General features: G+C 39.2%; 1 protein-coding gene across 4 annotated transcripts in view; it reads right to left on the reverse strand.

The window, feature by feature from the left end:
• Nucleotides 1–5227, reverse strand: part of INPP4A (inositol polyphosphate-4-phosphatase type I A) — a 71015-nt gene extending 65788 nt beyond the window's left edge. For all 4 annotated transcript variants that reach the window (XM_058800569.1, XM_058800568.1, XM_058800571.1 and 1 more), the window contains exon 1: nt 5166–5227. The gene's annotated coding sequence lies outside the window, so the exon portion shown is untranslated. The remainder of the gene's footprint in view (nt 1–5165) is intronic.
• Nucleotides 5228–27618: the final 22391 nt, after the last annotated feature.

A 27618-nucleotide genomic window follows, 5' to 3' on the forward strand; every position in this document is an offset into this window, starting at 1 on the left:
CCAATGGAGCAACTTAAAAAGCTATTCTGACAGTCAGAAATTCTGATTGATTTTAAAATATGAGAGATGCAAAAATTGGATGCTTTGTCTGAGAAATGTAATATCATGAGTAAAACACCCAAGACTTCCTGAAATCTCCTGAGACCACAAAAAACATAGGATATAGTTAAAGCCTTTGTATAACTCTGTATGTGTTGGTCTCTATAATCTTGGGGGTCCTTTCCAGTCTTATGGGAAATTCCAGCGCAAATCTGAAATGTTTGTGGGATTCTGTCACACAAGCCTCTGAGAGTTGCACAATACCTTAAATTCTCTTTATTCAGTTCAATTTCTTATATTCACAAACTGTTGAATACGTTCATGTAGGCTTTTCAATTACTTGGGTCACTCAAGCATGCAACATCTGGAAAAGTTTCTGTTATAAGGCATGATGATTTTCTTGATAATATCCAAAAGCTTTTAAAAATAATAAGTACACCATTCATTTCAAGAAATCTGTTAACATGCTGTGAGAATTTGGTTTTTGTTTTTCTTCCTCTTCTCATTGTTTTAGTGTTTTGGTATCTCTATCAGCTTGAAATAAAATGCAAAAAAACCCAAAACAACAAAACCCCAAAAAAACCTTAAAAGTACAAAACATTTCTTAGTCTGCAGTTTCAAACCCTTTTTCTGACCCACATTTGCATTTCTCTGCCTTGAGCTGCAAGTGATCATTTTGTTAAAAGGTAATATTTTTATATGTTGCCTCCTTCAGACGAATTTGGTCTTAATTTTAATATACTCACTTACTGACTCAATTCTTCAAACAACACAAGTGTGAGTTGTGCATCTTGGTGCTTTAGCAGTAGGTTTGTAGCTGCCTGCACATGTCCCACAATCATCAAAATAGGCAAGCAGTTAAGATTTCTTCTGAATATCATGGCTAAAAATGTCTAATTGTGCTAAATTATTAGCTATGGGACATCCAATAGGAGGGGGAGAAGCGGGAGGGCAGGCACCAATCTCTTCTCTTTGGTGACCAGTGACAGAACTGCAAGGGAATGGCATGAAGCTGTGTTGGCAAGGTTTGGTTAGATATTAGGAAAAGGTTCTTCACCCAGGTGGTTGGGCACTGGAACAGCTCCCCAGGGTGGTCACAGCACCAATCAAGCCTGACAGAGTTCAAGAAGCATTTGGACAACACCCTAAGGCTCAGGGTGGGATCCTTGGGGCTGCCCTGTGCAGGATCAAGAGTTGGACTTGATGATCCTCGGGGGTTCCTTCCAGCTCAAGTAAGTTCTGGTTCAGGAAGGTGACTCAGCTGAGGGGCAGCACATGAGCAGACGCACAACTATAGGCTTCAGTTCCACTGTAGCAAGCAGAAAAGTTAACATTTCTCCTGGTGTAGATTTTAAGACTGACCTGACTTTTTGGGAGATCTTAGATCACTGACAATTGCTCCTGACTTCACCAAGGGCTGCAGATCCTCAGTGTCTACAGAGGACTTTTATTGAGATGTCTGACTACAGTTAAAAGATGAATTTAAAAATTTTCCCTGCCCCCCCAAAGTCATGAGAAATCCTGCACTAAAGTTAAAAATAACTATGAGTCTATTCTGCTATTTATTCTTCACAGAGTAGCATGCTAGCAATGCCTCAGTACGAAACAAACTGCAGATTTTTTGTCTTTTATTGCAGTACTTCAAGTTATTGCAGGCCATATGTAAGGAGACCATACAGAGTGTTCACAGGTGTTTGTACTGCACAGTCCAGACCTTCTGGTGTGGGGAAGTCTGTACCTGAGGACTTACATGGTTACTTTCTATCTTCCTAGCTAAAAGGAAAATACTGATGGAAGTAGGAAATTATCCATATGCAGAGTTTCCATGAATGAAAGAAGCATGGTAAGCAGCTGGTTTTGAAAGTTGGTTTAGTTGGTTCACATTAAGTGTTAAATCTCTCAGTATGTTTTAGTGAAAAAATTATTGCTGAAACCCTCATTACTATTCTGTGGTAGTTCATCTATGTATCTCCCAAGGATAATACTGAGATTATTAACAATTAGGTACTGGACATTTTGTAATTTAAACATTGTAACAGCTTTATAATTAAAATGCAAACACAGGAGTAAAATTAATGTTATTGAATTGAATGCAAGCTTGGGCTGGATAAACTTCCAAAGACTTTAAAAGGGTTGATGTAAGAGTAGCATTTAATTCAAGAAAAAACTTGATTTTTGTGCTTGCACAGAATATAATACAGACAAAATATTTGTAAAAAGAGACAAAAGCCATAAGAAAGAACCAAAGTAATAGACCACAGATTGTTCTTGTTTCCAGACACTTAAAACATTTGAAATTCTGCCTCTGCCTTCTCCCTTTGTGCCCTCTTCAGCTGTTCTCATTAGCTATGTGACATTATGTCCTCTTACTTTTCTTTCTCTCCCTCTCCCTGGATTCAGGCTCTATTCAATACCATTACACCTTCACATAACACGTTATTCAAACTCAGTTCTTCATCTCTCTCTTCACTGCTAAAAGCCATGGTTAGCTCTGTATACTACAGCCAGCAGTCAGAAAACCCTCTAATGGAATACAGAATATTACAGAAAGGCCAAGTGGCACACATTATGCAATGACTGCACATGTAGTTATTGCAATTATCCATGCCACGTTGGCATGGGGCATGATTTGATCTAGTATTAACAAGAGGATGATGAACATTAGGCCCTAAGAAACAAAATCACTGCACATTGAACACAGCCACACAGTCACACATGGCCTGCTCTGCATTTATACTTTACAAACTGGCAAGAAGGAAAAAGGAACAAACTAGCAAATGCTGGTGGTTTTTGCTAAAAAGCCTCAAATTGTAAAAGCAGATAGAAAATCTGCAGTAAAAGGAAACAACAATAATCATAAAGCAGCTTGCTGTGCTTATATTAATGATCACCTCTCCTTAGTCAGTCACCTGTGCTGTTTGTCCACTCATCATTTACACCAGTACATAATTTAGCAGGGCACATTTTCTAGAGATGTAACCCAGAGAACTGACTGAAGAGAAAGCTGTTACTTTTACTTAAAAAGAGTGACATAACCTGTCTTACACACAATTAAGGAGCCATAATCAAAAAATTATGTGGAGCTTTACATATGCAACATAGAGTTTGACTCCTAATGAAGAAGCCACTAAATCTACATCAGTAGAAAGAAAGTATTCACCAAAGTACCAAGCAAACAGGCAAACAGAAGTGGTGGCATTCTCTTTTCTTTCTCTCCTATCTTCTCTCCAGATCTACTCTAACACAAAGCTTCAAGCAGGTAGTGCAATCTGACAAAAAATGGAGTGGGTTGCACAGTCAGGGCTGTATTTGAGAAACACTTAATTAGGATGATATGCTGTCCCTGTAGGGGAGCCCCAAATGCTGGCTTTTAGCTCTATTATTGTAGATTTCTTTGCAAGTGTGGAGACAGACCCCACAAGGGAGAAGTCATAGCTGTCTTGGGGTAGAATGACAATTCTTTTTTAATTTCTTCAGCAAGAAACAGAGCTGCATTGGATGGGGATGAAGGATTGCCTCAGGCATTTCTTTTCCAATGCAGACAATGATTAATAAAAGAAAGAAAGATGGTATGAATGACTGGTATTACTGCAATTCCTTTTAAGTCACAGTAGAGCTACAGGATCTGGCAATGCTAATTTGCTGCTGGCAACTTTATCCTGGCCTTCTTGGCATGGAGAAAGATCTGTAAGTGCATGCCTGATTCCCAAGTTGTTCTTCATTGAGCAGTTCAAGATGGCCAAAAGAAAAAAAATTAAACATAACCCCCTAGAGCATCCTGTTGTGCACTCTCTTCCATTCTGCCCCAATTAAATAACTGAGTCCATGGTATCGACCATTTGCTTTAATTTCAGATGTGGGCACAGCCATGGCAGCACATCTCTCTAGACTTTCCAGTAATTGATTCTCAGTCTGCATTAAGACACACATGTAACACAAGAAAAGCAATGCTTCAGGAGAAAGTGCATCTGCTGACTTTGTCTGCTTGACCTTACAAAGTAATCTGATCTCCCTTAGCAGGAGCGGGGGAATAACATCTCTGAGAAGTCAATACTGCTCACCATTGACTCTACTCCACCATTCATTATTTGCTGAACTCTGTAAAAGGGGACTAAGGGCACTACATCAGGGACAAGGACACTGAGGTCCACCCTCCATTTCTGCATGCAACCATAAGCATCACATTTGACCAAGAGCATCCTGTTACACCTCTCACTACTTCCTACTCCCATACCAGCAAAACTTCCTGCACCTACCAGAAGACTCTTATTATTAGTCTGCTTCATACTGCCTTGCAGTTCAGGCCACATCCCCGCAGCTCATCAGCATATGTGGCCAACTTCTCTTACTCTGGAATGCCAGAAGCAGCTGCTTAGCTCAAAACACAGCTGCTCTGCACACAGGAAGCAAGAGGAGTCCTATGACTGAACTTTGCTTGGAAACAAGTGGCCAAGAGTCTTCTCACTTCTGCTAATAGGAGTCCCAGAGACAGAGATTTCTCTCTCAGGGCCTAGAAATGTGACCACCAGCCTCTGCACCCTGCCACACAGAGGACATAAAGCAGCTCTTTCACTGGAGAAGCAAATGTTTCACAAACATTTGTGCCCAGCAAGGTTCAGATCCCATCCTGAAGGATACTGCTCCATGCTACAGCAATGCTCAGTGACAGGCAGACTTGTCTTCTTCAACAATATTTCTGGATGGTTAAGGAGAAAAAGTAAAGAAAGTCTGGTTTGCTCCTATGGCAGAAACAGGCAACAAATATTGGCCTTTCAGCATAGGCTGTACTTTAAATCTCACAGACTTCCAGAAACACATAATTTGTCCAAATACAAACATATCATACTGTCACTAGCTATTGAACTTCCTCACCTTCTGTGGGCAATGCATGCAAATAAGAACAGAAAACCCCTGGCCAATATAATGAACTAGTCACACCACAAACCATGTGGTAAAGCATGCCACTGGTACCAGAATGTTGGATCTTGTCAGTGCTTCATTATTTCCAAGGCTGAAAGTTCCTTGTAGATTTCCCTGCCTCTAATTTATGATGAATCTTTGAACCCTTGCCTTGAGTGTCAACAGATCATCACACATTACAGTAGTAGTGACTAAAATTATCTTACCTTACTCCACCTTTCACAAATTAAATTCAGCATGTGTATCCAGTTCTTTTTTTTAATGAAGTCTGAAAGACACAAAAAGCACAAATTATTTCTGACTGAATCAATCCATATAAGCAGGCTAGTAGTATAGGATTGGGGGGGGGGGGGTTGTGCAGTAAGTAGTAATTACAGGAACTATGGATCAAACTTTTTATCTTGAGGTCAAAACATGAACTTATCAAGTAGTATGCCTTCCAGTGTAATTTTAACCTGAAATATCTACAATTTCCCTTCAATGGAGCATGTTAGAAATCTTTGAGTGTGGTACTACAAAACTGTGGCAAGTCAACAGGTTCCCATGTGGAGAAGATGCTTCTCTATTAAAATGTACACATGGGGCAACCATATAAATATATACAGTAAGATTAAGAAAAGTAGCACTCCTCAAAACACTAAATTCAGGAAAGATTCATACATAAAGCAGTGTTCAAATGTGTGATGCAGTAATTAAGATGCAATTCATCAGCTTACAGCAAAACTAACAAAGGAGAACCAGAACTGAAGTAAAAGAAAGAAGTTAGAAAGTACAAAGATAAAACAGCACGCTACAGACTGACAAGAACTTCTGCTACCAATTGGGAACTTATCAGTTGATAAAAACCAAGAAGAAAGAAGGCCTTCCAGTCAGATAACAGAGCCTCAAAAAGGGAGCTATTTCACCGGGGTGTACCAGCAATGTGCTCCTGTTGCTACAAGCAGCAGCAATGAAACTAAGTTAGGAACACTTGCTGCAATGAGCTGAACAGCATCCAGCTCAGTCTGCAACATGCAGAGAAAGGCTTGTGCAGACGAGGAAGAGCCACCTTCTGCACGAACACTGTTAAACTCAGCAAAGTGGAAGCTGAGATGAGTTACAATTTGCTCTGCAGAGATACATAACGAGGGCTTTCAACACTGAGGTGAAAAAAAGTGTTAAGATAAACAGAATGTTAACAAAGTAACAAATGTAAGCTGAATAATAGCAACGAAAAAAGTTTAGACAAGGGAATCCTTGTTTTCCATGTAATAAAGTGTTACACCAATGTTAAAACAGATTGAATAATTCAGGAAAACGCATCTAGCCCTGTGCTTTCACGGACTCATAAACAAAGCATCTAAAATTTCTTGCAAAATTATACCTCGTCATAGAAGTGGCCTGCAAAGCAGCTTAGGTTTTGCTCCCTTTTCATTGTCCAAGGTGAAGTCAGAAGAACAAACTCGAGGTTCACATCTATGACTGTCAGTTCAGATGAGAGGTTACAAAGTATTTAATTAATCTTGGCTTTTCGTCCTCCATGAGGACGGAGACATCTAACATTATATGGAGCTCTTTTCAGGGTAACTGTGATAGCCAAGTTATCAAAAAAAATCATATACTATTTAAAATCATTTTTATATTGGCAAATTCAGTTGCTAAGTTCCAATTTAATATTCTTTATAACTTCATCTGTATTTATTTAGTATGGTTATTTTGTATTTTTCCACTCTGAAAGCAGAGGAAAGCTGTGAAAGCTCCTAGACACCATGAAGGCTACTGTCAAGGCAAGTCATTGCCAGTCACAGTGACAAGATCAGGGGCTGATACTGTGGACCTACAATATTAATATCCTGTAATATACTGTACCACCTTCACCTTCAAGGTATCTAATATAAAACTTAAACCTGGTCAGTTGTTATTTCTTTAATTTAAAGGAAGAAACTGAAATGGCAGAGATGAAAAAGGAATCTAAAAATTCTATTTTCAACACTGTGACAAAAAACAGATTAGTTCTGTGGAGACAGGCAAATCCTTTTCAACTTTGTGGCTTAGCTCACATATCTGTAAAAGAGACAACGTGACCTAGTAAGTACATTGAGCTTCTTTGTTGCAAAGTCATATTCCTAGCTTGTTCACCACCTTTAGCAAGTCATACCCATCTTGCAAAGCAGCACTGAGATTGGTGATGTGTTTTAAAATCAGCCCATCAGTGAGATTTTTTTTAAAAAATTTCAACTTCTGCAGAGAAGGCCAGACCTACCCCTACCAATCTCTCTGCAATTTCTGACCTCCTGCAGATGCCCTCCTGCTCTGCATCCCCTTCTGAAAGCAACTTTGGGCTTTCAACTACATTTCTAGAGGCCATTTTTAAGTCCTCCTCTTTGACACAACCAGTTTTTAATTGCACTCCAGTTCTGTTGCACTTTGGTACCTGATTAAGACCTGTCAAAGTGCAGCTTTAGCTATCACAACTAAACTGAAGACCAACAGCACATGACCAGGTATTACATTCTGAGATGCCAATGGCACCTGCAGATGAAAAATTCTAACTAGGCACCAATTCAAGCCCCTTTGCCCCTTACACTGTAAAGTTTTAAAATTATATTGCCCTGTAATAGCAATAAAACGATAGCAGAGTGTGGTAGTGTACTACCGTAGACTGCACCAAAGGACCACCTTCTCTACATGTTCTGCCTTCTTTCTCTGGCCTTTTGCATTAAGACAGCTTCATTACAGAAAAAACTCAAAAAAACACATTTTATTAAAGACTGCAGCATGGTTTTGCTTAATTAAAACCATTCAGAAATTGTTTTGCACTAGACTGATGATGGCAGTTCAAACCTTAGAGCTTGCTGCCAGATTTTAAAAGCCATTCAGATCATTCTCTGTACAGAAATTATACACAGTGAGGCTTTTTCTCTCCCCAATCACTTATACTTGCATCCAGTGTTACCACATAAATTAAGGAGAACATAATTTCTCCATTAAATCTGCCAAACCATTATTCCAAAGAACTGCAGAAAGTGAAGTGCATGACACTATTTTGTTCAGAAAAACATCAGCATTATAAAAACTAAACACAAAAATAGCAGGGAGTGTACATGCCCTCATTGGAAATCCCTCACTTTCTCCTCCATGCTCCCTTCTTCCTTCTTTCTGACTCACTGGATAGCAGCTAAATCATTCCAGGAAGGAAGGCACAACTAACACTGCTCCTTTGCAATTAAATGTGGTGTCAACACCTCTGAAGGGTACCTGCAACCCATGTCACCAGGTGGGATTTTGTCTATTAGGTAATTGGGGAAAAGCAGAGCTACTTTGACTGGAGGTGAGCCAAAATGGCACATGTTGGCATAACCTAAAAGTCTTCAAAAAAAAAAAAAAATCCAAGCACACCACATTAAAAGTAAAAAGACTCAATAAAAAAAAAAGACTCCACCACCCCACCCAACTTCTCCCCAGAATAGTTGGACAGAAGAAAAAGAGCAAAACAGAACACTTTGCAAAAGGTACAATGTAAAACCAAAGCTCTCTAACAAGCTCAAGATGGGGAAGGACTGTTTGCTGATAATACTGGCAAATTGGAGGAACAAGAAACTCTGCAGTGGACAAGAAGGTGAGGATGAACCACATGACAGCAGAGCTGCAAACTAATGCTCATTCAAAACAAGCTGTTAGACTCAGTGTAGCTCAGAAGATATTTCCTGTAAACATATTTTAGAGGCTCAAGTTTCCAATAACCAGCCTACAAACACAGGCAGCATGTTCTTTTTCTAGCAGATAGAAGGTAGAAAATACTGTGTGTCCTGCTGTGCTGTCTGATCTCCTTTGCTTTGGGGCAAATAAAATACTGCATTGTCTCAACTCTATGGCCACTCTTGCAATATATTATTTCTTGGGCTCTTTCTTCATTCCTCATTTTGAAACACCAGTTTACAGGAAACAAGAATGTAAAGAAGATAAACTCACTTCATTCTGAGCAAATCATTATTGTGATCAATATGGCACCTCTTTTTGCAGTATTTACATAAGATGCTATCACAATTACACCAAAATATACCCTCCAGGAAAAGAATAAACCTGCCTTGTCTTCATGTCACTTCCCCAGAATTACTTCAGATCCACTTGCATTATGTACGCAACCTGTACTGTGCACATTATGTACCCAACATTAAAATTTTATCTATTCTCAGCTCCTGGTTGTGAAGGAATAAAACACATCTTCAACTCTATCTATCACTTGGTTGCAGCAGTGCTTTAACATTCCTAATGCTAGGCTGTGTTTCTGGAGTCACAGTTTCTTGTCAGGCAGAAATACAGAAACAATTTACCTTGCTCTACATGTGATTTTTATGAAAAGAAAATCACAGAACACAGAAATACCTCCCCAGGTTGAACACACAGAGTCAGAACCCAGAGCATGACCCAACATTAGGTCCATTCCTCAACACTGTCAAATACACACCTCCACAAAAATCAGTCGAGATAAAGAGCGCAGTTCTGCAAAACGGGAAGCCAGGAAGAGAAGATTACAAAAGACAGACTTGAGGTCAAAGGGGTTTGCACAAGTAGATCCTGTATTTCATATTCTATTTTACATACTAAAGAGAAGACATGGTTTGATTTCACAAGCATTACTGACTCAACCATCTGCTATGTGTTTATGCAAAAAGATGAGGTGACACCCAGGACCATGGTGCACCAGCTGTGAACAATTTTGTAATAGTGTTGATAGCAAATGAATGGTGTCCAGTGTCTAAAATTCTTACTCTCTTCTTTCATTTATTCTATCATTGTCACAGTAAGACACATTTTATTCAGCTACCAAATGCCCACAATGCCTCTCCCTTTTTTATCATAGAAGGCAATGTTTTCAAGCTAGATAATATTTCACTGCAAAACTAAACATCCAAGGAACAACGGCTGGAAATTATCTTCATGCAGTGTAACCGATAATTTTCTGAGGATGTTAAGTTTTACACAAATTCCCAAGATGTTGAGACATCCTACAAACTGGACTTGTAATGTTCATTTTATGAGCCCCCGAATGCAGCTTGAGAGCTCATGTAAATGGGAACATTGGGTACTCCAGCCATGAAACATACAGTACAATATGGAGAAATCTAGGCTGCATTATTAACTTTATATTCATGTAAACAGTCATGCTTACTGTGAAGGTTGTTTTCCAGAAATGCGAATCACAAAGGAGCAGGGGAAAAAAATGCAAGTTCTAGGGAGGTTGGGAAAGGTTTAATACTTAAAAGAAAAAAATGCTGCATACTGTAACATTCTTCCTTCATCAGTTACCACAGCCCTCCCAAATGCCTATTTGACATATGCCTTCCCAGCAATCTTTTAGATGTCTGCAAATGTTGCTAGTGACAATAAAGTGCTGTACTAAGAAGAAAATGCTCTTCCCATTTATCCTGGATGCCTTGCTTATGACTGGAAGGGGGATCAAATCTTCACATAAATTGAGTCAAATTACAAGAGTTCTTGTCTCCTACTTATCACAAATATAACATCAGCTAAGCAGATCGTCACTGGTAAGTGTTCTGTCCTCCATTTGTCTTTCTGCTAAATTTTACATTAAATTGCTATTTAAAGACACCCCTGTTTTTTAAAGAGACAATTCTTATCTGTGCCAATTTTTTTCTAGCCCACAATAAATTCTTACCGGTGGCCCCTTGTGACATTTTGATTTTCCATGAAATTTAAAGACTACGGTGATGTTTAGATATCTGAAATATAAATCCCACTAACAAGTACAGAAAAGAACACGCAGTCCTTCTTGAGGTATTAGGAAATATTTGCATCACCCCAAAAAAGTCAAAGCATTTACAAGGAAGTCAGAATGGAGATAACATGGGTGTTGAAGCCAAACCCCTCCCTTCCTCAGATCACACACAGACATAGACACTGGCAGCCTTCTCTCACTTCTACACATAAAAGCAGCTGTTTCCCTCACACTCTCCCTGTGCAAATGGAGGTTTATCCTTCCATGTGCCCAACCAGGCCCCCCTCTCAACTGCTTTCTGTACCCTGAAGGTGCTCATCTCTTTCCACTCTGCCCATGCACTCTGTCTCTCTTACTGCATTCCAGCAAAATCTGTCTTCCTTACTATGTACCAGCAAAAGAGTAGTCACTTTTCCAAGCAACTTTCCTGTGTAAAATCAGTTTTCTGTATAAGTGTCAGCATTATAATACCATGTTCTCATCAGAATCTACAGAGCTATGGGACAATGAAGAGAAATCTTCCTTATGCAGGCAAAACCACAATGGCCACATTCTTCCTATTACTCACTACCTCCTGTTTACCAAAACACAATTGAAAGTCATCTATGTCTCTCAGGAACAGAGAATAATTTGAGTAACTTTTCCCAGACACCCACATTTGAGTGAGTGTTTATGACAGAAAGAGCTCACTCTAGCCAGCTCAGTTGCATGCATTTTTATGTCATGTATTTAGAGCCATGATGCTAATATTTAATGAGAGTAATACTTGTGACACAGTCCTTTTCATACAAATCCACATATCATACAGAGTTCAAAAGCGCTCTTCTTCCGAGTTTTCCTGAAACAATAGAGGACACTGTCAATGTGGCATTATTTATTTCATGTCCTTGTATGTGCATTATACAAATCAACATTTTACCATTTTGGTCCACATATCCTCAGAAGAAGCTCTTCCAACTGCTTGACAGAAATAACATTGAAGCCTGGAAAAAAATAAATCTTATCCGGTAAAGTCAGGCCACTTGTGTCTATTTCTGAAATGAGACAGAAGAAATCTTTTATAGCAGTTTGTATTTCAGGAATCTGGGACTTATAATATATTCACCTATCACATACAGGAAATTGGATGAAGTTATTGGCATTTAGTGCAATCTAGAATATTGTAGTGCTGTCTTTTTTTTTTTTTTTTTAACAGCAGACTCCATGCTCTGCTATTCACTTCTGCCTGTAGCTGCTTTGTCATCTGGAAGTAACAAGTATTTATCTAAAAAGTAAATTTGAATTAAGGATCATGAACCCACACCCTTTAAACTGCGTTTCACCTGAACATAGAAGGTCAATTCAGTGTTATGTGAGACATCAAACCTACCAATTAGGTGCTGTTTATTTAAGCTTATGCAGACGAGTCAGAGGTACTCTGTTGCTTTAAAGGCAAAGCATCAATTTGAAATGAAAACAGAGCTAATCCCAGATTGCTGTATCCCTATAAAATACAAGGACAATTCTGCACAGAAATAACATGCCATCATAATCCAGGCCATAACCTCATTTAACCAGAGCAAAATGAACTACCCTCATCCTCACACTGGCTCTGACTCCAGAGCACGACAGGGGGACTATAGCCATGAAGTCAAGTGAAAACCCCGACCCGGAAGGCAAATGAAAGGACCATCATTGTTATCCTCAGAGTATAGGCTGTACCATTCACTCTTTATTTAAACCAACACAAGCTTCAAAATACACAAAGGTTTAAAACAGATAAAAAATGAGACTGTGACTTTTCTTGCCTGATGCAGAAGCTCGTGCAACACAATAAGCTGGGGGCCCCTCTAGCAGTTCAGGCCTTCCAGGGCAACCAGGATGTGTTCACTGTCTCACTGTGTCCTCCTGCTTGAACTGCTTCAGGATTAAGTGAAGAGCTTTTCAGGACACACCACAAACAAAGATTTAACAACTCTTTCCCCCTCCTCTTTAAAACCAGGCAACAAATCTAAACCCTACAAGAAGAGTTCTTCAGAAAACAGCCAAAGGGGCTGAGGAGATGCCCTCTAGATGTTTACACTTATACAAGACCACAAAAATAACTCATGTAAAAATTGTCATCTCTAAAAATGACACAAATAAAAATAGAAGTTCTTCAACAAACAAGATGGTTCTTGCATCTTGTGTACTTGAGTACTGCAAATGGTGCTACTCATACTGCTCACATGCAAGGATTTTATTCCAACAGAACTCCAGTTTACATGGGTTTACATCAAACATGCAAAACAAGAAACAAAAACTTGTAAAGAAAACCCAACTCATAAATTTTTTTCCCTCACTCCATTTCAAATTCCTATTTGAAAACAGAAATGCTGTGCTGTTCTCTGACAAGGATGTACCACACAAACACCAAGATGCTGCTTTTTCATATACTGCAGAGTCCTTTATCAGGAAGTCTAATGTCAAACAGCATATTACCACAGAAAATATGGCAACTATTTCTTCTGGGGAAAAACATAAATCCTTATTCAGTGCATGAGCTATCTTTTACTCTGTGCAAAACTTAGCTTCTGAAACAGCAATGGTCCAGTCTGGGCTGATCATTAGCTAAAAATACGATACAATAAAAAATATCACTCATATTAAAGATGACTCACATAAATTAAATGAACTGCAATGACAGGACTGGATTTCCCCTAAGTTCTTCATCAGGCAAGGCTAGTTATAAATCATTGCTAATGCAGCTTTTGTGTAAAACAGGAGAGTAAGTGCTTCCTCCCACTAAAGAATTTCGGAGAAATGCTTTATTTTCTCTAGGGTCCTAATTTATCTACGTACTACCCACAGCAACAGCTCTGTTTCCTGCAGCCATTTCCTGCTGTCATGGCAAGGAGAGGTAGAACCACATGCCCAAGGATGATGCCACTGTCTGTTTTCAAACTTCTGCTCAAGGACTGAGAGAGCAGAACATGTAAGAGATCAGAGTTAATCCAGCAGCTGCCAGTAAGGCTGACAAAGGGCTCAGAGTAACACAGAGCATGGCCACAAAAGAAGCCACCAAAAAAAAGCAAGAGGTTCTACAAAGGAAGAAACAAATAAAGGACAACCTGAAGACCCCATCTGTTGTTTGGAACACAAGCAGCACAAGGAGCAATAGGGAAGTGATGAATTATGTGAGCTTTGTGGCATTCAAGGCTTTCCTAGGTGGAAAACCTACCAAGGGGAGAGAATCCACACCTGAGCAGCTGAAGTGGGAATCAAAAAGGGGGCTTAAATTTCAGCAGGAAGTTCACAAAAGCTTTAGAGAAGGCAAAAATAACAAAGCATGGCTCTGTAGTAATGCAGAGATGAGAAAAACAGCTGTGATATCCTGTAGGTTAGGAACAGGAGGGGAGAACAGAGAGCTGGGATCTTCTGTTTGGGTTTACAGAAAAGAAAGGCCAAGGATGTAATGAACTCTCACAATTCAAGTCCTGCCAAAAAGTACCAGTGAAATAATCCAAATAGCCTCTGCCACTTGTTACCTTTGCAGCCTAATACAAAGCCATCTTAAGGAAACAAAACTCAACTAACAGGGTGCCTAGAGAGCAGACTTTGACAAGCCCTGTTACACTTATTGCAAAATCCCTCCACAGAAGGATCAAATGCAGCGGGTTCCTTTGCACTTAACACAGATTTTATGTACCTAAATCCATACTTAAAGGCAATTGTTTAAGCAAAATTCTGACACAATCTTAAATAACAGTAATTAAGATACAAATCAGTGGAAAAATTCAGACTGTAAAGAATGTTTTATCTACTTGTTTGGGTCTGGGAGGAGAAGGAGATTGTCACATGCCAGAATTTTGTTAGCGAACAGTCCCAAACCCACTGTTTAAACTAGTTTGCATTTATAATGCTGTAACATGAGAAATATTTAATATCAAAAACACAAGTCACAAAAATTAGTCAACAAATTTTTTCCTCTGGCAGTTGGGCATCCATGACAGATATTGTTTTAAATGCTCCTCTCACACTGTAGTTTTCCAAGTTGTATGTCATCAGAAGTATAAAGATCCTACAAATGCACTAACAGACCTTGCTTTCCATTTTATTAAGGAAACTAATCTATTATAAAAGCTAGAGTAACACCAAATCTGGTTAATTCGTAGCAATGAAAACACTGTCCATCAGTAAATGCTACAAACTAGCATACAGAAGAAGAACCTAAAGATGCTGTCATTTTTAAATGCTATTATTACAGCACCATATTTCTTCCAGAGAAGATGACAGTCACCCCTTTTATGTAAATTCTACATGGAAATGAGTGGTAATTTCAAGTACCTGAAAGTAATCTAGGAAATGATCAGGTTTTGAAAATACCCTCATCCCCTCATTCTGAAAACAAACACAAGTGATCTGGCTCCCTTATTATTGAAAGCAACTGCCAACCTCACTGTACTTTAAAAGCATACTGCTTTGAAAATACAAAATAAATGGGGGGAAAAAAAAGAGTAGGAAAGAAAAAAATAAATTAAGATAAATTCACTACTGCAGTTCAAAACCAAAATCCCTAGCTTAAAAAAATCTCTTGTGGGGAATATAGCAAATGCTCAAGACTCAGAGGATTCTACAAGAGCATAATAAGTGATACCAGTCTAACCTCTGTTAAAATTATAGCACTAAAGTGAGTAAAATAGCAGTAAAGCCACCATAAACAAATGTTACACCTACTCTGCATATGTCAACACCAACTAGAACATGTCTCATTTTTTGCATATTACTAATTGCCAGAACATGACATATGTGCTTTTAGTGGCACAAGATGAAAATCACCCCAATATCTGGAAGTACCACTTATAGTATTTGAAGAAATTGTTTACATCAGGCACTGCACGGATCACATGCACAGTCTCAGCCTGAATGCTGAAGGCAGAACAACACAGTGACTCTAAAGGTAAACAATTATTTTGCTACTTCAAATACAACTGCTTTTTTTATTCTATTGACACAGAAGTTCATTAAGCAAGAACTAGAGAACTGCAGCACCCTCCAAAGAACAGAGAGCTGCTTAAAAACTACTTGTTTTCCTTGTCCTACCGTCTAGCAGCACTGTTTCTTCAAAGAGGTCTTCTGTCCTTAACATGGCTGCCATGCCTTACATAACATCAATGAATGAGAAAGTAGTTATTTTGTTTCCTAGGACACACACTGCCCATTAGCCATATGATTCTCCATATGGCACAGCAAACAGCCCAGACAAAGCTTTGCAGCAACGCAGCTCTAAAGATCAGCATCCTCTGAGGATAGCAGCAACAGTAATTCAGACTTCACAAGCTCCAAATTCCCTAGGGTACATATTTAAATAAACAGGCATTCTTACCTTGAGAAAGCAATACTAATAATAATAGCAGTGCTCTAAGTAGAGCCTCCTCTGTTTCATCTGTGCTCGTAAAAATGAATCTTGGTGCAACTGTGTGCTGCAGCAGGTAATCAATAATATAACCTGCTTCTTCTGTTGCCAGAGCTGCTCCATCTGAGCGCTAGCTAACGTGAACACTGTCAGTGTGAGTCATAGCAGTGACTCAGAGCAGATGCAGAGCTGCAGGAGGAGTTTAAGTTTCAAGGCTTCCTCTTGCTCCAGCTCGCTGTCACGCAGGCACTCGCTGCCTGCCTGTGTCTCTGTGTGTGCCTGCAGACTGCTCCAGAAGCTGGATTTTATCCTCTGCATAATCTTAGAGAGTTGAGCAGTTTCAGTTTGTTCGTTTACTTTGGGGTTTGGGTTTCCCCCCGCCCAGAATAGAAATTCTGCTTCACCGCAAATATATTTGTCAGGAATGCAGACCAAGTGAATACCATGGTATGGCAGGTGATGCACTACTACTAGATAAATGTGGGCTCATGTATCTCATCAAGAATAGGGGCAGAACTCAAAAAAACCAGGAAAGACTGTAAAATGAAAGTATCGAGTCTGAGCAATAAGCATTTATTAATTACAACTTCATAGCAAAGTGTCTGATTTCATTAAGTACTCTGGGCGCAGCAAATTTGGTCTCAAATGCAGTGAGATGAGAGAGCTGTAGGAAGGACTGTACGAAGGAATGCATATGAGCAAAAATGCTCTATGCCTGACACCAGTTTAGCAGGGAAAAGAGCCTATAGGGAAAGAGAATAGCTGCATTATAAACTGGAACAGTGCATTTGGGTTTAGGGTTGAGTTCTGGGATGATACCCACAGGTATCCATCCCACCAAGCACTGATAACCTAGTCAAAGAAGCATTTTGAACACGTATTTATCTCCCAGGCCTGCCAGACTCCCCACCATGAACAAGCAAAGCATCATGAAGCCAAAGTTAGGCACTAAATGTTGGCACTTGATGTGCATTGCTGTACTGATCCCACTTATTTCTGAAAGGCACATTGTACTAAGCAGTTGCAGTATTTAACAGATTCAGCCTTCAAGAGAGATGAAGCCATCTAGTACTGAGCCATCAGGTTAAGTACATGGAAACAAATTACAGTGGGAGGAATCAAGCAAGTGTTGTCAAAAGAAGATGCTGGCTGAAGGAACGAACAATGCCACTAAAATGCATAGACTTGCTAAAGAGCCACTCAGACAAACATTCCAGATAGTCTGGGGAAAAAACACTTGGTTTATGTCAAAGCATTTACAGCTGAACATTTTTCCTCATACTTAGCAAATGTCCAGTTGGCTATCACCCAGTTGAACAGATTTGTGTTGAGATTTCTCATGGAAAGGCTAATACCAAAGCATGGCTTTCATGGGTCTGTGTGTTTTGTCATTTTAAAGAATTCCTTCTTTTCAAAGCCCAGTAAAGTGAAAGGTACCCCTGCCCATTCAATCCAAGTATGTGTGCAGCTCTCCTCAGGACTGTATCTAGCTGTTAAAACTGCTGAACAAACCTTGTACTACTGAGGGTGAATGTTTACTTCATGTCTCTTAAAGCAGCCAAGAACACTGCCTTGGCAGGGATCAAGAGATGAGAAGGAATCAAGCTGAGCAAAACAATTCTTGAAGCATGGTCATGGAGACAGCATAAACAAGGGGGATATAGAATAGCTGGTATCTATGAAGATACACTGAATTAAATTCTTTCCCCTAAAACCATTAGTATTCTATCACTTGGAAAATCTGTTGAATCCCATCCTTTCCCCCGGTTTACTAATGACAGTGACTATTTGTTCCTGTTAAGTTTCCAAGGTTTTATTTTCATGTTTTAAATGTTTGAATAGGTAAGAGAATGCTAAGAACCACAGCATATCAGGGAAAAAAAAAACCAAAACACATAAAACACAACAGCAGCAACAAAAAAATAAACCAAGACACCTGGGATTTTAATCAGGAAAACAAACATGGTCCAAATGGCATCTATGACATAGGCAGAGAAGAAGACAAAACTGGATGATGCTTCACATGTCTGGGGGTTTGGAGGATGGTAATTTGTTTTCTTTTTGGAGGTGGGGAGTTGTGGGTTTTGTCTCCTTTAAAATACATGGCATGCAATTGTATATTTACATTCAATTTTGTGCTGCTGTCCAGCTAAGAGCCAAGATTTGGATCAAAGCTGACTCAAAGAAAAGAGCTGTTAAAGGCCTCAAAGGGATAAAGCACACCAAGAGTGAGCACCCACTGTGAAAAATGCATGTACTTGCCTCAGCTGCAAATGACCTCATCTACAAATCAGATGTGATTTAGCTGCTGTAGGCAGCAGTTTCCTGTTGTTTAATTGATCAGCTTTTTTTGCTGGACATACTGCACTAGAAAGGGGCTGGGTCAGGGGTTGAAAAGTGGGAAAACCTGAAGCTTCTTACCCTCCAAAAAAGTGAATGTACACAGATGTGGATGAAATCTTGACCAGAAATTTAGTACAGCCTTCTGAACTAAACACTGCTGCAAGAGATTCTGCATCAAGAGGCAGTGTAGACTATTCTTTACAGTCTACAGAAAATGTTTTTTCCTTCTTCACCTTTAGGTAACAAGCAAGCAAAGCCTTTTCTATATTACCTATTCAACATGGTACCAGGCTCAAGAATCTTGCTCTTCCTTATCACCTCCCTGTCTCTAGGAATTAGTTTGTTCGGAATTATTTTTAAAGTCATCATTAAGCCAGTGATGGTGGAAATTATTTCCCACAGCCTATTCCAGATTGTCAGATTTCTTATTAACCTGCTTTCTCATTAAATCTCAGAATGTCCTTACTGAGAGCACAAACCTCTCATCTTGTTTCTGAGCCTTATTCTTCTTAGGTTATACTGTCTGGGGGTGGGGAGGAAATGGAAGAAATAAAAAAAAAGCATTCATTCTCTTCAAGGACAGACCTGGCTCCTGATGCAGAAGCAGATTGGGGACCACTGCCAATATCCACAGTGCCTCCTTCCACCCTCACCCTCCTAGCTTTCCAGTCATCTTTCCAACAGCTACACTCTCTGCTGCATCCTAATGTTTTGTAATCTTGTTTTTCTGAGCCCTGTGTAAAGGTAAGAGTTCAGAGACACTAATTTTTGAGGAGCACTGACACACATTTTCAAGAGGAAAAGAAGAGTTATTTTCCTGAACTAGCTATTACTCGTTTATTATTGACAAGGTCATTAAAATACTTTCCAAAGTACCAGTGAGCAGTCACACATGGAAGTGAGCACCATGCACACACACAGTAGACACCCACTGCAAAAAGAGCATGTATTTTGCAAATACATATAGGCAAAAAGTTGGAAAGATAAATATTTTTTGCATTATCTTACCAACACAGCTAACTGACTTGACATATGTCCACAGAAAAGAAAAATGCAGAAACTAGATCTCAGTGTCTTGCTCATTAGACTATCAGACTTCTCTTTCAGTGCATCTCACTAGCAGGTTCCTTTCTTCCATCTAATTACCTTTCATGGGTATTTTGATATGCCATGACAAAAGCATTGTTTGCTTCTCAGGAAAATTAAGACTCCTGCAGGGAAAAGTGTCAGAACCAGAATCTTTACCCTGCACAGACAATGAACAGAGGAAGCCACACATGAAAGCAGATCTTTAGTGATTGGGTATGGGGGCAGGGAAGAGGATGATGCACTTAGCACACTTATCTCAAGGTTTCTAAAGATTAATAACAGGACACACTGTAGCAGTTGAACTTTTTACCTTCACTACCTCATCCAGCACTCAGTAGCATCTTGCAGTCCTCTCTAAAAAGCAGTGAGCAAAGCAACCCACTAGAGGCTGTGGGAAACCATTTCCTCCACACAAGTACATCTCTTCACTGAGACCACCTCCTCAAGCTACTGCTATAGCTGTGACCCACGTAAAATGTATTTTTTATTACTCCTAACAATCCAAAGCTATACAGACTGCAATGGGAAGAGACAACAAAGTTACAAGCTGTCAGTAACACACTGCATGCAGATCTCAGAGGCAAGTACTTCTGCAAATCCAGTGAAAATGCAAAAGACAACCTAAATGCCCATTTCCCCTTAATTGTCTTTTCTCACCAGATGAAACAACAAACTGCAGAGACTAAGATCAGAGAAATCAGCCAAAACGAGACAAGGACAACACACCCCATAGCAACAAATAAGTACTGACCAGATGAGAGACTGGCTTACAGACACTGCTGTGGCTCCTGCATCTACAGATAACCATGAATTGCCAAGGCTTGCTTGGGTAAGGAGGACTCTCCAGATTGCTCTTGATGTCAGCACAGAGTCAGCTGATCTTTTGGCAGTCGGCCTGCTCACATCTATCCACTTCTGCTCTCTTTTTCTCTCTAATGCTAACATCTGCCCATGTTTTGCATCCACAGAAAAGGTCAGCAAGACCCTAATGACACATTAAATCTGATAATCAAGCAAGACACCATTTGCAATTACTGTGTGCCTGCTCTCATTCCCCTGATATTCAGAACTCAGGTTTTTCCTAAAAAAAAATCCCAACACAGGGCAAGTGCAGAAGAATCCATAATCTCAAATCTTACATACGTGCCATAAATTCAGTTTCTGACAGAGTAAGTATGTCAGAACACACCCAGCCTCCCCAGGCTTCCAAGAACATTAAAATTTGTTCTATCAATACAGACACAAATTCCTTACTCCAAACAATCTTTATTTTTCTATACAATGCACAACTACCCCTCTGTTGCAAACCAGCCTGCTGATTTTCTGCCCTCATACAATCACTTCAATTGAATATTGACCTGTGAATCCTAACAAAAGAGACACCCAAACAACCCAGGCATAAACTCATTTTAAGGCAAGCCTGTCTGACTTAAACATCACAGTTCTTCATATTGTCTAACAAAATTCTATACTCTGATGGATATTCTCTAAATCCACTCATTTTTCTCATTCAATATACTCTAAACATTTTCAAACTGAAGTTCTTCCTGTTGTCTCCACAATGCAGGACTTGTGGCTCTCATGCTGGTGACCTGTGACTGGTAGATTCTTCAAATGCCTCAGAAAGAACAATTGTCAGTGCTGGAGAAAGTGGATGCAAAGACTTATTGTTTTCCCAGTACCATCTGCTGCACTGGGGAAAACAAATCAAAACTCTGTAAGACTGAATGCAAAGCTGGACATTTTTGATGATTATTCCTGCAGTGTTTGTTATAAAATTTACTCCTCATTTCCACAAACAAAGAGCAGCTGTAATGAGATTTCTGTGGTTGCACAACAGATTTCTAATGCTTTGTGCTGTCTTCCCAACTTATCTGTAGTCTTTTGCAAGTTAACCAGTCCCTATTTTCAGCAGGGAAATCATCTTTTGATAGGTTCCTAACTAGTAAGGCCATGAAAAGTAACTGCCTATTAGACATGTTTATGGGCCTCATTCTCTTATTCCTATTTTTGTCATTCTTTGCCTCCATTGTGAAAAAAAAGAAAGTCCTGCTCTTACTACAGTGTAATACAGCGCTTCACAAAATGCAAAGAGGGCTCCCAAATGTAAGTTGATCAATAAAAAAAAATAAAATTAAAAGCCATGGAGTTAAATAATTTTTCTTTCTTCTCAAAAAATTTTATACCTTCTTTCAAAGGAAGAAAATATTAAAAATATTAGAACACAACCCAATCATAAAGAGTTATCTGCAAGCTCACAACTTTGAAGTCATTATGTATTTGTGGTACAAAGGAAATTATTCTCCAGATTAATGCCACCAAATAATCAATGGGACCAGTCAAAGACTAAGGTAATGTACATATTGAGTTGTGCATCCAGCAGGGAGCCCAAGGTGAAAAACCTTATTAAAAGTGTGATAATGGAAGTGTTTCATGACTAATTTAAATTTTGACACTCAGAACTTAATAGATTTGAGATCATTTGGGATTTTTCCTAAAATTAGGTCACAGAAAAAGCTCACTAAAAGTAGCACTGTGGTGTTCCTAATGGGATTTCAAAAAATCTATATGTCAAAGGCTACATGTCTTATTCTAAGAACAGTCAATTCCAAACCAGCAAACCTACAGAGACAGTAGGCAAGTAATAATGATTTTATAAAAGAATCAATTCAGAATCTCCTTATTAAATTAACCATTTTCTTTTCTGGCAGGTACATAAAAATACAGATCCCAAAGAGACCCACCAGTTATGACATCTTTTTCCATGTGTCTGTTGGAAGAGCAGGTGATATATCAGTGCTGTGATGGGTTTCTGCTTTTCTTTTTAATGAACTTCATAAGTTTATGTATAATCCATAAGCATGCATTAATATATTGCTGTATGTTTAGAATATTTTCACTTTCTATTAGAGTTAAAGGTCTCTGGCATGGGATGGCTTGGTGACTAAGGTGAGACAAGAGATTACAGGTGTTTGCATCATAGAGTGTTTTGGGAAAAGACCAAGTCCTTGAATTTTATTTTAACATACAACTTCTTGTTTATAGGTAAACTGCACCAATCTAAACTGGTAAGATTACATCATCTTTTTATATTACAAAGACAATAAAACAAGTATTTTCTATCAACCTGGTCTTTCCCATTTCCACCTTCTTCTAATTCTGTTCTTCAGCTCTGTGGACCTTATGGCTGCTCCTGCAGTTGAGTTGCCTGATGATGGTCACAGCCCACAGGTCCTGCCACTCTGCACCCTGGGAGCTGCAGCTGTCCTTTCCAGCCTGGCTGGGCCACAGAACCAAGGCTTCCTTCATACACAGATTAGTTTGGTGAAAAGGACAGGTCTGTTGGCATGATTTTGCATCTGAGACAACTGAGGATACAGAAAAAGCATGCACCTGGAGATGAGGTCACATTATCCTCATTACTTGCTCAGTAGATTACCTCAAAGCTTTTAACCCAAACCAGAGGAAGGCTGGTTTTCCTTCCCCCAGCTCATTTTAGGTGTTTCTAGGGAGCAAGGTGTGGGACTGGATGGCTATGTCTTGTTTTGGTTTTTTTTCAAATGGAAGAATGAAGCAGATTGAGTCTGAGGCTCAGTGGTACAAGTTTCTAGGGCCCACCTCACTGAGCTGGTAATGATTTTATTCATTACTTGCCTGACATTTTGTAAAAAGTCTTGGGAACTGAATCCTAAGCTCCAATTAGTGTATTTAATATTGGACAAGTTTTCTTTAGGGTATTATTAAGTAATTCTGGAAAAATGCTTAGTTTTGGAAGGAAAATATCCATTTATCTCCCATCCACATCTTGTGAAGTTGACTCTAGTCAATGCAGAATACTTCAAAGAACTATTTAATAAATGACAGTCACATTCCTAGAAAGGTGCACTCCAAACTACATTCACTTTTGCAAGTTGAGGATTTCAAAAACTCATTAAATCATTTTAGAGACAAAGAAGAAAAACAGTAAAAAACTGGCTATAAACACAAATCCACCAGTACATGTCAGCAAGAGCCACAAAGACAGGTAGCATGAAAATACTTCATCAATTGCTATATTCCAAAATAGCATTAATTCTCTGTTAATTTCTCTTGGGAAAAGCAATTCTAATAACCCTCTATGCAAGGTCTTCTGAAAAAGACTACAGTAAATTAACATTTGCTGATTATATGAAAGGTGAACAGAGACAGCAAGCTGAGGAAAGAGGAAGAACTACATGATCCACACCCATAACTGTGGAAGGACTCTTAAAATACACAGGCAGTGATTCAATGTTACACCCGTAGTTAAGACAGAAAAGGAAACAGAAACATTAAAATGAAAGACAAGTAAAAGCTATCCTCACATTAAACTAGTTTCAAAAGTATTGGTGCCTTTTTTTTTTTTTTTACAGTGGGTCTAAAATAGGCTAAGATTTAAGCAGCACCTGTTTTGGGCAGAGTTTCTAAATAATCTGCCTATTTTAGGAATTCATATAATAGACTGAAACCACACAAATACTGGCTAAACACTGTTTTAAAAGAACTTGACATTTTGTCAAGTTTATATAAATAAGCTAAAAATTTATTTTTATAGACTATAATAGGTAGTCAACATAAGTCTTTTTCTTCTACAAAAATAGAACCTATTTCTTCAACCTGCTCTCGCCCCCCAAGAAAGAAACTGAAGCAATCAGCATGAAACTGGCAGCAATCAGCACCTATATAAAAAAGTGAAAAGGAAATAATCATTTTTACTTGCATAGAAAAGAAATCCACAGAAGAAAGCAACATATTTTTGGTATCTTACTTCTGATCTTTTCATTTGTTTGCTTTTAAGAGAAGCCTTTACAGGTCTATTACTCCAATGTGCAGACTCCTGTAATTTAGGTACTAAAATGATGAAATAATTAGAGTCAAGTATTTCATTGAAAAATGCCCCATTAAGGGGAAAAAAAAAAGGAAAAGAAAAAGTGGGAACTTAAAACACCTCATTAAAGAAACTAAGCTATTTATTCCTCCTACAGATGCAGTTTGCTAAACAGGTATAAAGGAATATTTAAGTGCAGAAGCTGAAAAGTCATGCCTTAAAATTCTGCAATGCCTCTCATCACTTCAATAGGTTGAAAATAACTACAATTCATGCTACCCCTTATAGGCAATGGGGAGGATGAATAGACTGCATTAACAGGAATGTCCAGGGGAGTCAGAAAATGCACTGTATTCTCTACTTTCCCAGCAAGAAGACAGGCAGAGTGCAATTCAGAGCACCTAAGCTAGGCAGGAGCTATGTTGCTAACTTAGATTCTGTCAGGAATCACCTCTATAAAGGCAATTGCTTCCCTTTAAAACCAAAGAGGGAACGAAGTCTGCCGGTATTAATATGCCCCCAATCAGGCCTACCACCAAATAAAAAATTCTGCAGAAGATCGACAGAAATGCTGCAGTGGATTAAGTCAAATAGCTATCCAGTAGAAGCAGAGCTCAAAATAGAACATAGATGGGAAGAATCTCTGATGAGAATCTCTGATGAGATTTTGTACAAGATAATATAAGAAACCGAGGAAATGTCAGAGCAGGGGAATGAAGACTCTCAGCAAGGCAAAGATCAATGTTACCATCAACAGGATACACACCAACCTGAGAGCAGTTCTTAGCATATGGTGTTGAAAGAAGTCAATAGCATTGTGGTGGCTCACTAATCAGCCAAACTGGCTTAGAGAGCAGGAAATGGAGACGTGATGGCAAAAGTGCACAGCAAGTCATCTTAGGGGAAAGTGTGGCAGGGCAGGAAAAACAGCTCAGCTAACTCTGATGGAGAAAGATGTAAAGAGGTGGATTCAGGACAGGAGGAACTTGGCAGAGATGGGCACACATTTCCCCAGGCAGGAGTGAGCTGACTGATTGACAGGCTGCTCAGAATAGAGAGAGATGCTTGGGGAAGCTGTGACAGTAAAGGAGAGAGAGGAGACAAAAGGACCTGGGAAGAGATCATCAGGAAAGCTTCACAGAAGCATTATTTGGCAACAAAAACAATGTTTGCTAATTCTGTGTGGAAAAAGACCCAAACTTTCTCAGGTCTGTCTCTTGTTTTGAATTTAGGCAGAAGTTAACGATATGAATTTAAGCTGTAGTTAACTATGCTCCTTGACAGCATCAAGGCCTCTTCCACTGACACAGCTGTACAGAAGCTGTAGAGAGCTTTTCACCGTGAAGAGCTCTATAGGCTTCAGTCTGGAAAAAGGTCCAATTACAATTTCTGATGAGCATAACACTCCCTGAAAGTTTGGGTCTGACTGTCAGGAAACCAAGTGAGACACTAAACCAATAAAGCTTTATTTAGGCAGAGGCTTCAAAAGTAACTCCATTCTTTGTTCAAGGGGACTAACCATTTACCATGAGGCAAAACCTTCCTACACCAAAGCAGCGCTACTTCACATGAAGTATTTAAGGTCTGCTTAGTCTTTTTATTGCAATAAAGGCAATAACACTGAATAAAGGGAAAGAAATACCATGCAAGTTTACAATGCTTCAATGAGAAACTCCTGGCTGGGCATTAAGCAATCCTCAAAGGTTTGGCTCCTGGAGCTGTAATATGGAGTTATGCAAGTCCCCCAGGATTTCTGACTGTGCTGGAGCACAGTTACATAACCCACATGACAGGCTGAGCTTGGATGCTGTTTTGGACCACCCATCACTGAATCTCCTGGCCTTTTGGTTCATGACAGAAATACTCCTTTAATGTCAGCACAGCTTTCTCCAAGTGTTGCTTTGCAGATTGGCGCTAGTGCTATTTTTCAGAATTGTGTGGTACCAACAAAAAAGCCAACAAGAAGAAAAATATCAGTAACTCTAGAAGAACTGCTGTGCAGAGCCTCATGACATTCTACTGCATGGGTTTCAGGTCTGGAAAGGTACTGTGGCAGGTGTGGCCTCTAATACTGCAGAAGTCTCATAGAAAAAGGAAAAAATGGTACTTCAAGTTTGAAGTTTCTGTGATACTCTGTTATCGGCACCGTGAAATCTATAACAAAGCCACCTGTAGCAGTTACCTTTTATTGTCCTCCTTAAGTGCACACACTAGTTTTTGTACTTTGAGCAGCTATTTAGTACAGGGTCTTCTTGAGGAGCTGGATGTCAAATACAGGAGGAAAGGGTAACTATGAGGATTGCTTTTTTACCTCTTGGAAGGTGTGGTGGCTGCCTATCCTTTTTCCTCCAAAAACTTCTCTCATTAGTTTTCATCACTACCTCTACTACTCATCAGTTTTCTCTAAGTACAAACACCACTGAAGGAAGGTGTTTAAATGGTAGATACATAGCAATACAGGCAGCACTATGGTACTCCAGTCTTAGCCTAGTTTCTAGAAACTAAAGATATTAACAGCTCAACTACAGGACAAACCTGGCTAAAATGCAGCACAATAGAGAATAACAGCACCAGCAGAATGAAATACTGTCTTTAGCTCACGTAACACTCGACATACCCCAATTTGTGTACCAAAGCAGACCAACTCTAGTTTTTCAAAACAGCATAAAATCAATCCCAGCAAGACATGGGGGATAGCATCCTTAGTATTCAATTTGGGAGAGCAACTAAGAACAGCTGGTGCAGAGCAGCATGTCTTCAAGCTAATCTCTAAACTGTTATCAAGTCCCAGAGTGCTCCTACTATCATCTGCAAGATAAAAATGAGACAATTCAGGAAATTACTATTAGCCCTTTTTCTCTTTCCTCAGTCTTTCAAGCCTGAGAGCTAACAACTCTAATAAGAAAGAAAAAAAAAAAACCAAAACCAAAAAAACCAAACCAAAACCAAAATAATTTTCCATATAAGTAATTAGGCTGGTAGGTCTTATTTTAGACAGAGATTTACCCAGTTAAACATCAAAAAATTTCTATCTCCTAGATATTTTTTATCCCATTGCCTGTTTGAACAAACACAATATAATCTATTTTTGCACTATACAATTGCCATGGGTGCTAAAGGATGCGATTTGTACACTTGGGGCTAATTAAAGGTAATGTCAACACTTAATGCACACATGCACCATAATCAAGCACTTATCTTTCTTTGCAGGTGAAAACATGAAATTAGTCAGCTAGTTTTTGTAGTAATTTTGCTCTATTTCCTCAAGTCTATCTGCTTTTTCCCCCT

This window comes from Ammospiza caudacuta, chromosome 2 (assembly GCF_027887145.1).
Source record: "Ammospiza caudacuta isolate bAmmCau1 chromosome 2, bAmmCau1.pri, whole genome shotgun sequence".
Classification (NCBI taxonomy): Eukaryota; Metazoa; Chordata; class Aves; order Passeriformes; family Passerellidae; genus Ammospiza; species Ammospiza caudacuta.